This window comes from Echiichthys vipera, assembly GCF_963691815.1.
Source record: "Echiichthys vipera genome assembly, chromosome: 14".
NCBI lineage: Eukaryota > Metazoa > Chordata > Actinopteri > Perciformes > Trachinidae > Echiichthys > Echiichthys vipera.
The window spans coordinates 23,086,972-23,099,276 of NC_139839.1; positions in this window are offsets into that span (position 1 = coordinate 23,086,972).

Consider the following 12,305-nt stretch of genomic DNA (forward strand, 5'->3'; position numbering starts at 1 on the left):
CTCTGTGACAGCTGGTGTAATAGCAAAGCCATGGAGAGGATGGGAATGAGAGTGAGTGTGAGCAAAGGAATGAAGACTGAGGAGTAGAGTTTGGGCGACTAGATCTCTCATCTTGCAGTCTGGAGAAATGTCTCTGATTAGCAGGGAATAGAACCTACTCTCTCTGGATATTGTGTGCTCGGTATGCAGGGGAGGCTGTCAGCCCATTGAACTCAAGCTTACAGATGATCTGCCCCGAGCTCATTGCTGGGTCCTGTAGCTCTCGTTAACTGTGGTAGTTAATGAGTGGTCCTGTTTGCCCTGCTAATGTGCTGACCAAAGAACAAAGTTGATGATAATTGGCTGACTCTGGAGTGCTCGGGTGGAAAATAGGATTTGATTCATGAACTGGCCTTTTGAAATCGACTTAACTGAAGTTTGTTTACACGATTGCACACATTTAGTCAAATATTTTCTTGGTTTTGAAACTAACTATATTTGCAAAATGGGTCCAGATGAAGGGGTAGGCATAGATCAAGTAACATTAGCTGTAATAAAAATATCCCATTCCAACTTAGCTTTTACCGAGCTCTCAACAATCCAATTCCCACAGCACAAATTAAATATTGACTAATGCTTTCAACTCAATTATGGGCAGCATGCAACTGTATTCCACAAAATTTTGGTAGCGTGATTCCTTGCAGACGTTAAGCCCTGCCATCAGCTTCACTGAAGAGAGCCAATCCACCTTGTTCTTGCCTCATTTTGACAGTAATGCCTGTCAGTGCTGGTGTCTACCCGTCTTCCTGTCATACAGGGTTGACTCTGACCACCGAGCTGAGAGGATCTCTCCTTCTGCCAGGCATCGAAAGAGAGAGAGTCTCACCATCCTCCGAAGGCTTATCAGATAAGAAGCGGGTAAAGGCACCAGAGTCTCTCCTCAGAGGGAAGGGATTTCAGTTCCTTTGTGCATTCCCTCCTTTTTCTTCTCTCTATTTTCCCTCTGTGTCTCCCTCCAGATGGCTGAGGGAGAATCCTATCCTCCCAGGAGCCTATGATGGAAGGAAATCTCAGTAGTTCAGAGTATAAACAGTCACTGTTAACATGATAGACTGTGGGGGTTTTGATTTCATTGTGTACTGTATGCAAAGGAATTATTTCTTAGCTAAACATTATGTTCTCAACATCCACTGATCAGGGTCCAGTGATATTAGCATGAACAACATTAGTTGTGAAGCAAAGGAGCAGTTTTTCCCAACAGTCAGCTACTTTCCATCAGTACTGAACACCTGGGGGTAGTTGTGTTTGTTGGTGGGTATTACAGTTGTAGTGAGCTTTTACTAAATTCTAGTTCCATCATTTGAAGCTTTGACAGCAATACAGTGTTTTTTAATGTTTATCTACCTTATGAAATAGCTCAACAGAGTGATCTCATCTACTGGTAAATTTATCTTCCCAATTTTTTTTTTGGGGGGGGGGGGGGGGGGGGGTAAAGGGTTGCTGCCAGCTTGGAAAGACAGCAAGCAAGGAGGAATTTTCCCCACTGGGATGCCACAGGGAGCAAGAATGGCCCTGGATGGAGTCTGCAACAGCAGCGGTGAAAGATGACTCACACTGAGAATATGTTGAACCATTGAGCATGATCATAATAACTAATGGGATAAGCACAGACCAGGAACCAGATAGAGAGGGCAAGAAGGTCCAGGTCCTCTCCTGGGGATCATAGAAAGTATTAACTCTACGGGAGCTGAAAAAATACACAGGATCAAGAAATGCTGAACAGTTCCTCAGGGGACCTTGCATTGATTGCCTCTTGATTCAAGTCAAGTATGTTGTATTTATAGAATACCTTTAACAAAACTATTACAGAGAACAGATCTAAGTTAAAAAAAAGTTAACAAAACTGAAAAAGGTTCAGTAAGTGTATAATGTAAATAATGACCAAAGTAACAACTTTTATGCTTCTTTTGAAAGTATTGGTAGCCAACAAGCAAAAACAGCTGTAGCAGAGGTTAATGGTTTGGTGGTTGCACCTTTAACACCTATCTCCCTTTCAGAGCATGAAGTCATGCGTTTGAACACTAAAAAAGCAGGTTTACATGTAGTTTAAAAACCTGATTATATTTGGGTTAAGCGCATATCCAAGTTTCTTAAACATCATGTCAACACCATCCCCAAGGTAAAATCGGGGTTTTCATACCCTGATTAACAAACCTAGATAACTCTTTCAGTTCCCCGATTATTCGCGCATGTAAACAGCGCATGCACAAAGGCTTTTGACTCGAAATAGAATAAACCAGGAAGCAATGGCACCCAAAACAAAGTGTAAAAAACAACAATAATAGAGCGTTACCTTTAAACCATTTCTAATGTTATTCTGTTCTAAAGAAGAAGAATTCCTTTATTAGTCCCGCAACGGGGAAATTTGATTTTCACTCTATTATTGTTATTCATGTTACACACACACAGGATCTATATACATGCAATTAATGGAGAGATGTTAGAGCGAGGGGGACTGCCAGTGACCAGCACCGCAAGAGGTTGTTTTGGTGCCTTGCTCAACAGCACCTCGGCAGTGCCCAGGAGATGAACTGGCACCTCTCCTCTCCTGCCAGCAGTCCACGCTCCATTTATGGTCAACACAGGGACTCGAAGCAGCAACCCTCTGGTTCCCAGCCAAGTCACCTCTGGACTGAGCTACTGCCGCCCCACTTGTCCCTTTGTGATTTTGACAAAGGTGAACCAAAAAAAAAGCTGTATTCAGTCCAGCTGTATGTTGGCGGGGCGCCACCTACTGTACCAGAGATTGAGTTACTCCGTCATTTTCCCATTCAACCCCTGCTCATGTAAACGCGGAGAACTTCAATAATCCAATCATTCCCTTAAATGTGCATGTAAAAGCACTGACTGAGTCCACTATCGTTCCTGTGCCCAAGAATAGTGACACTCTTCTCTGTAGTGATGAAATGCTTTGATCAGCTGGTCAACTATTGCATCTGCTCCTCATTACCCAGCACAGTGGACCCATTTCAGTTTGTCTACCATCCCAACTGATCAACAGAAGATGCGTAGCATACATCCTCCACACCACCCAAGAAAAGAAAGGGAGCTATGTGAGATGTATAACACCTCGCTGGGCATGGATCCTTACAACATACAATAGGAAGTGCCCCACCCTGCCTGAAGAATATTTTCACTAGGCACCGCAAGAATAAGAATACCATTAAAGATTTCAACCACCCAGATAATGGCCTTTTCTCTCTGTTGCAGTTAGAATGAGGGTACAAGATACACCAGGCCAGTGATAGGCTCAAGAAGACCTTCTACCCTCAGCCAACTAGGATCCCAAATGAGGACACACATTACATTTCAATAGAATTGTGCCTAATATGAGTACATGTGACAGATAAAAAGTATTAACTGATTGAATGATTGATTGATAAGAGTAAGTACAGAAGGATTGAAAACAAAGAGCAGAGAAGTTTTACAGATCAACAAGAAGGAATGAATTTAGGATAGCCTGGTATCTAGAACATGACGAGGAGCAGGGAGGATTTGGATTCTACAACAGAAACACTGTTTGTTTACTACATGTCTCCTGAAAGATAGAAGAAAAGAGCCCAGTGTGCTAGCAGACAGGACAACAAAACAACTCAAAAGAAGAGGATACTGTAGCTGTCATGTCTTTGCTAAAGGCAGGTATACTGGATGACTTCAGCTGCCTAGAATACGTAAGTATGGTTTCAAATCAAATCCACTTTGTCACACGTCAGAAAACACATTTTTATTTTTGGACCATCAAAATGTGTTTTAGAGCTTTATTTATACAGCCAGACAGTGTCAAATAAACTAGATCCCCAAGAACACCAGCGACTATGATACACTACAGTATATGCTACTTTCTCTCTTTTAACATTAGCTGTGCTCTCACTGTGATAGTTGTCACAGTAATTCTGCAGGGAGGGCTCTGCTTTTTGTCAATTAAGTTGTACATGAATGAAATGATGATTAGAGACTGAAAATTGCGAATGAAGCTGCCACAAAACAACTGCTTGAATGAATACAAACTGGGATGTAAGTAAAGGAATACACTTCAGGACTAGTTATGCATGTAAGAAAGTGTAAATAGTCAAAGAACGAAAAATTAATAATGACTGATATTGGATTTTATTCATGAAAAATCAATCTCAACAATAACTGAAAAGTGTGGAAGGTAGGGATAGGGAAAACTCAAAGAGAATATGTGAAACATCAGCAAAGGTTAGTGCAATACACTTCGGTGATTGTACAGACATTTTAGAAATAGTACAGTTAATTACTGCAAGTAAAGGAAAAGACAACTCCCTGTAATTGCAGGTACTAGAGTCTTGACAGCAGTCATGTCACCCTAGATCCCATAGACACAAAATATACGTAAAGTTTCTTTTTGTAGGCCAAAGCTGGAGAGATTCTAAACAGATGACTGGCCAACTAAAGCAGGCTGGGAGACCTGGTGTCAGAGCAACCTGGGATTCTCTCCTCCATCTGCTCAGATCAGTCTCATTAAGTCGAACAAGTGGCCCACTGCTCCTCCACTCAATGTGCTCTCTCTATCTCTCATACCCTACTGCTGTCCTGGGGCAATGATTACATGAAGCCTAACCTTGTAGAAAATGACATTAGAGAATGCAGAACTATGGTAATGACTTCACCGCACGGTCCACTGGCTGTCACTTAACCCGGGCCCTTATGAAAGCAAATGCTAATGTGTGAATTTAGTAATGACTAAAAGGTTTTTACCAATTTTACTTAATTTGTTGTTTATGCATGATTGGTCTGACTTTATATGTATGTTTGCCTGTTCAAATGTAAATAGGCAAACATATGACCTTTTAAATATTATAGAGTACACATTTGTTTAGCCAAATATGGCTTTATGGAAATGTACAGTAATAGCAGTGTTTATTCTGGGGAATGAAGTGCTACGTTCTTGTACCACACAGGAGTTGAACAGAGGTGGCTCACAGAGCACTGCAGCGCTGGACCTTGACACTGGAGTTTGTTGTTGGCCTCCTTAGTACTGCATGTGGTGAGTTTTAGGCAATAAAATCACTGTGGTTAGGGAAAGAAGATAGTTTCAGTAAAAAAAAAGAAAAAAAGAAATATATATATATATATTTGCCGTCTATATTCAAACATCACAGTCTTTCCCTAACCTTAACAGAGTGCTGAGTGTCTAAATATAACCAAGAGAAATTAGCCTAATGCTCCAAGATATTATATTGCAAGAGTTGATATTGGAGGTAGAACAAATGCAATATAGGGTGTCTGAACATTACCCAGTGGCATTCTGTTTGAGCATCATATACATAAAAAAATGAATTTAGGTGGACTTCCATTTCTCAAAAAACATATTTTCTGTTTCAGATTAGTAGTGTATAAATGTAATTTCTAGTAGAGAAGGTTAGATGTGGTTACGGAGCAAAAATAAGTTGTGTGACAGTTGGTGCTCCTCACAAAGCATGAAGTCAGGACAATGTAGTGTGGGAACAGATGTTTGATTAAAGACAAAGTAAGGCATTAGATCAGGCTCTCTGTGTTTGAAGAGGTCAGCTGCTGCAATGAAGTGAATGACTTAACACCCTCTGGAACACTTAATGAACTATGAAAGACAGCACAGAGAGGTGGAGAAGAGTGAATGGATGTGATTGAAAATGTGATGGAACAATGAGGTTTTTTTTTTTGTTTTTTGCAACCCCTCCTGCTCAACATGTCTCCACCCAGCTACACTTTTTGGAGAGCTGGATATTTGGGGATCATTGAAACTGAATTAAGTGTGTTGTAGGAATGGCAATAAGACAAGCTGCCTTTCTTCACAGCAGTGGACAGAGTCAGAGGAACTATTCAGAGCTCAGGCGTTTTCTAGACTGTTTCAGAATACTCAAACATAAAGAACAGGCAGAGGTCAAAGAACACTAAGAGATCAGAAACGAGAAGAACAAATCTGTAAGTTTCGAAACAAGCAATAGTACAGCACCTTTAGTTAGTTTGTTAATATAGAACTGGCATTGTTTTTAATACAGACAATGGTTCAGAGCTGGTTACATTTTTTCCCCTTCACATTCATTATGTTGAAGAGTACATTTTTGGGTCATGGTTTCATAGTGAAACCCACTAAGTGACATCACTATAAGCAACTACCTGTTTTTGGATTCATATGAACTTCATATGATTTTTTACATTTCCAGGCGGCAACATTTGTTTGATCATATTCACTGAAGCCGACACTTATCATCCTGTCCACTCAGTGCAGTTCAAAGTTTGTGCACATGCCACAGATCCCCCCTCCTCGCTTGTGCATGTTTTGATATCACAAGTACATGCCTCAAGCTAGGCATGCGCTAAATGACGTTAGTGTTTGCTATCTATGAGTAAGTTAGCCAGATTACTTCCATGTAGCGTGTACTCCATGCAGTTTATCAATGAGAGAAGACTCGGACTGTGTTCACAGAAATCTAGTGCACGCGCACTGATGAGCAATCGATTGGCAAACGCGGAGCTGCGTGAAGGAGCTTGGTGATAGTGGGGGAGGGGCGTGAGAGTTGTAAACATTTGAAATTTGAGTCAACTAAATCTGCCAGACTTGCGGACTGCAGCTTTAAACTGTGCTTGGCAATGGTAGTATGGACATTGTATTCAGATTAACGTTTTTTGGCCTGTCTTAGTGGTAGAAGTGCCCCGCAGAACCCTGCATCGGAGATCACATCATCTGCAGGAGTGTGATGACGCTTTGTTTCACATCATTCGGTGGATTTTTCGCAGATCCTTGATGCTCTGTTCCACCACTGAGACAGGCCAAACACAATGCCCATATTGGCATTACACAGAACTCTATTATAAAGGGTAAATAATAAGTGATTCAGTATTTACAGCATATAGTGAGATCATAAATGCTTAGCCTACAGGCATAACTAATGAAGCAGCTGGGTGCCTGTACCCATGACTTCCCTTGTTGGTTACTTTTGATTTTGAACTTAGATTGATTATTGGTTTCCTTAATGAAGAAGACATGAGTCTTTGCACTTGTTCCCTGAATGAACAGGCTGATGAAAGAGTAGCTCAGTGTGTATTTACCATTTCACAGTTGTAGATATAAACATTCCAAATGTGTCCCAGTTTATTTCCTGTTGCAGTGAATGTGATTGACATCAGCTGACAGGAAGTTCACAAGGGCCCACGCTGTCGCCTAAAGCAAAGGAATTCCATTGAAAAGCTCTATAATGGGGACACCACCTGCACATTCTAGGGCACCTTCTGTCCCCTGCTTCACTTTCTTCTGTGTCGTGTGTGCGATAGAGCAATTTTCTAATCAAGGTTTAATTAGAGAGGGGAAGCTTGGTGCCTCCCCTCTTAATGATCGACAAAGCAGCTAAATTGTCAAGCCTGTGGAGTCTCTAATGGGAAAAGTTGAGGGGCCCTGGGTGGCAATGCATCCAATGAACTGACAGCATTGAAAGAAAGATCATGAATCTTCACTCTGAAGCAATTACAAAAGCTGCTGAAAGGGCATTCTTTAACCATTTGTAATTCCATTTGGCTTTGTGGTATGCTGTTTTCATAGGCACTCAAACATCCTTGAAATGTGAAGTGGAAAATTCCGCGAAGATAGGTTATAGATGGAAGGAGAGGGCAATGATCATTTACTTTTTGCTCCAGGAGCCACATGAAACAATGTGACAGATGTGGGTGGAGTGGGGCTAATATTCGCTGAATGCCATTGCACTTTGGGTAATGCAAAGTAGCTTGACATTTAAGGAGCAAAGGCTGCGTATAATTGGAGCTGTGGCCTCTCGGTGGCTACTCGCCTCTCACTCTGTCAGGACAAAGCCAAGAGCTCTTCTCTGTGAAAAATACTGAGCCCACTAAATGAACAACTGAGGGCCAAGTCTGGGCAAACTGGTCACATCCGCTACCTGTTTTTAATAAAAGAAGAAGCAGGAGAATCTAATGCTCAACAGTGGAGAACAATTTACATTGACAACTCTATTCAATTCTATCAATTCTATTAGAAACGCAACTTCCCCTTTGTGGTGGTGGGGAGTCTGTAAAGTTAAAGGTATTAAGAATTAAAGCCAGGGCACACATGGAGCAACAACTCATTCCTGATGGTTAACCCTGTTAAAGACCCGTTGACTTGGCACTGTCCTGTTTAATTTGCCACTCACAAAAGTCAGGAAAATGTAATTCCAATGGCATCATAAAAGGGCAATAAACTAACATTAAACGCTATATTCATATGTGATCCTGCTCGTAAAATTCTATAGATTAATAGCCCCTCTCTTTGAGATGAAAAGGCAAGGGGCAAGAGAGGATGTACTGCGTCCAATCACCAAAGTGACATAACACTGACTGTCTGCAGGCTGCCATCTCCCATATGTCATCTCTGAAAAGATGTACCATAGCCAAGCGAGCAAATCAAGGACGAGGACAAGATGATGTACTTGCAAAACAGACAGAGTGAAACACATTTTTAAAGCCATATCTGTAGTGCCAGCATCTCAAAGTTCATGGTAAACCCACAGCTGACTAATAAAAGCTAAAAAGTTTATGAAATTGTGGTTGAAGTATCCCTAATTAAAAATACAGATTAATAATATTAATCTGATGATAAGGAAAAATCATTAAAGCCATGCGTAGCCTATAGCATCATCTTCTTATGAATCTAGGCCGTAGCCCTCCAAACCAGTTGATGGAAATGCACCTAACTTGAATTTCTTGTTTTGCGACATATCAAAACTTGCAATTTGTTTTACATGGCATTCAACTTGACAATAAATGGAAACACAGCTACCCACTCCAGCTGCCTTAAACATCTCCCATCCATCAGCAGCAGCTCCTGGGGAGCTGAGTGACAGCGGCTGGCGAACCTGCCACAACCAGGCTGACTAACAGCAGAAATTTACTGAACCAAAATAGTTTTCATGCTGGCTGCTGAGAAGAAATCAACAGTGTTTATCTATTCATCTATTGATTCATTAATTTTATTTACCCATGCACCGTAGCGAGTTAGGGGAATCTGCCGGTAGTAAAACAAATGTGCTCACAGACTGAGAGCCTTGATTAATCAATGACGATATGGTTAATATGTTCAAAACAGGTACAGGGGGATATCTTTGTGATTTAAACAGCTGTCTATTCAGGTCATGCTTCACAAAATGCAACAAAAATAGAGTTGGTGTGTAAAAAACATGGGGGATTTGTCGATTGATACATTTAATCAAATGGAAGCTTATCTGTTCCATGAGACGCGCTGCACACGAACTGAAACCGCAACCCGAAAACCGCGATACAAACCATCTATGAACCATCCAAACCTTTCACTTGTTGAACCAATTAACCCCTACTCTATATATGTTTTATGCACTGTTGTCATAGCTCAAGATCTAAATTATTTATATGGTAGAGGGCCTCCACTGTTTTCTCTGCAAAGGGAAAAATCCATGGCCTACGTGGCTCTTCATCAGAAAGCTTCAGTTCCCCTGAATGCACAGGAGCAGCTCTGCTCACTCATGCTGTAAAAAACTGCTGTGTAAAATACACAGTCATTTCCTCCGACTGTCTGGGTGGAGGGTTATTTGAGTCCATGACCCTGTAATTCCCCCTCCCGCTCTTGGAGCGGCCTACCCAATTACACTTTTACAGACTGCTCCAGACTCCTGTTGTTTGGCTCAGTTTTTCTCAATTTCCCCCCTCTGTCAATATGAATTGAGATCTTGCCCAGATGGCCCCATTGTGGCAGTCAAAATGATATATTATATTCAACGAGTGTCAAATCAAATTACCTGCAAGGAAACAGCTCATATAGCATGCCGGTGAAACACTGCCTGTGCCCAAAGGCTGTCACTGCAATGAGTCCAGAGGGAAGCTTGTTGGAGCAGCGAACACCTCCGAGGTCCATAAGGAGATGCTCTTTGTATAGGCTGTAGCAATGACTGTGCTGTGAAGCCCTCATATTGCTACACCTCCTCACTATGAAATCAAATTGCTGCTGGCTAATAAATTAAAACAACAGGGGGTGTAGCCCCCCTCACCCCTCTATGCTCAAATCAATAGTGTCCCCTCTTGGCTGACAGCTTAATCGCCTGTACTGCCTGACCCAACAAAATAAAAGCCCATTGTGCTGGGCAAGCACTTTTTCTCTCCTCTCTCCCACGCTGACCTTGCTAAAGCCAATAAACTCCACTCCAACCCCCCCCCAGTGGCATCTTATTCAGAGGACAGATACCAGATAACACATGTAATAAGTGCGTTCATCCTCTCCATCGATGAGGATGCCGATTCAAAGTGGGTATTAATAAAGAATGGGTGCTTGACCAAGGCAGGCCAATGATTTAGCTAGAGACAGATATCGATAAGAAATTCAATAGAGGCGGTTGTCAGTAAGAATCCGGCCCAGTATTGGTCCATTGTCTGCTTAAGATCCTCTGGCGTGCTTTGGCTGATAGCAAGAAAGAAGTGACCCGGGCGCTAAATCGATGCAGCCGCTGCATTCTGAGAGCAAAGCTGTTTTTTCACTTGACTGCCTTTTTGGAAAAACACAATCCAATCTGGCTTTATTGGTTTCACCGTAAGTGTTAAGGTGATTGCCGCAGATCTGGTCTCTTGGTTAATGGAGCACAAAACTTTAGACTTAAAGCTGAGATCTATAACATTTACCATGTTCACACTACAGTAAAGATGACAAACAGTACGCATACACAGCATTTTGTTGTTGTTTCTCCTCGTTGTAGTTGGAATGGAATTAAAATGTATTCCACTGATCAGGTAGCATTAACATAACATGTTGTGGCAATCTGCAACTTTAAGCATGCCGTTCTAGTTTACAAACAAATACAGCACCGCCACTGACTTTAGGAAAAGCATTTAACTAAAACTGTCATAAAGGCTAATGAAGAAACTGTAACCTTCTCATGAAGACACCAAACAAATACCACATTTCCATCACGTATTCCACATGGTTTTCCATGGTTTCAGATTTAACTGGCACTCCTTTGATTATGTCATCTCATTGTGTCTTTCTGTAATGTTATACTGCCTCCAAAATGAATAATTTGCCCCAACAACTGTTTCCTCAAACTCCTAACATTCACATAGCATGGCAATGTGAATACAGATGGAAACATGTATTAATTGGGATTTTCTTTTGCAGATTTTCTGGAATTTCAGTTACAGTGTGGGCTACATACTGTATGGATGCAACCTTGACTAGTGTTGTTCCAGTGATCCCATATTCCTTAGAATAACGTCTTGCGATTAAAGTATCATAGTATACCATGTCACCTTGGGATACTGTAATAATTTCCTTTCCGAGGTAATGAAGTTGCAGCTCAGGGATCATCTTCCATGGACTCATTGTCATTGTGAGTTCCCTTCTCTGATCTCACAGAGACAAATTAGCGATGCATTTGTATTAGGAATGTATAGGTATACTAAAACAGCAAAGGATAGATCTGTCTTTCTGGTTTTAACCAGAAAATGCCACATTATTAGGCCACATTTGGAGGGGCTTTTGGATTAAGCCAGGCTTTTTGACCAACTGTGATATATTCAGTATTGACATGCATAGGTATGAGGAGGCGTCCCCGAACACTGTTAGCACTTCCCATTTTGCTGTGTTTGCTTAGATGTCCCATGAGGGACTTTGAGGTGTGATGCATTAACAGTGTTTGTGAATGCAGTAGGCACAGTCCACAGATAAAAGATGTTTACTCTCCTGTCTGCCCGCCTCACATTCTTTTGGCTTGTTCTGCTGTTCTGCTCCAATTAATACCTCGCTAATGCTATAAATATAACAACAGCTTTAATTAGGCCTCCCTGTAATCTCAGCACTGTGAAACAGATTGCCACAAGTAAAGAAACACTGCATAGAAATTACACTACATCCTGCTGGGGGGAGGAGGTGAATGTAGGAAATGAAATGGAGCGATAAAATGTGCGCCCAACGGAAATTAGCGTGCTAAAATAGGCCTGAAAATGCCTATGATCGAATCACAGCTGGTTTTTTTTGTTTTGTTTTGTTTGATTGTTTATCTTTTTAATTTTTTTTCAGCCGCTGCCTACAATACCTCATTCAGAAGTGCATCACACATGTACTTTGGTGCAGACATACACAGCAAGACACAGGTTATCTTATTAGTGTAGGGGTGTTACCAGAGATATATTTGGGCAGCTGTACTGGGAGAATGTGCTGTAATGAGAAAATCTTTGCATAAACAGCCATAAAATGTTTGTTGCCAATGTTTTTGCAAGTAGCTCAGAATTAATGAATACCTCTGTGAGCTTTGCTG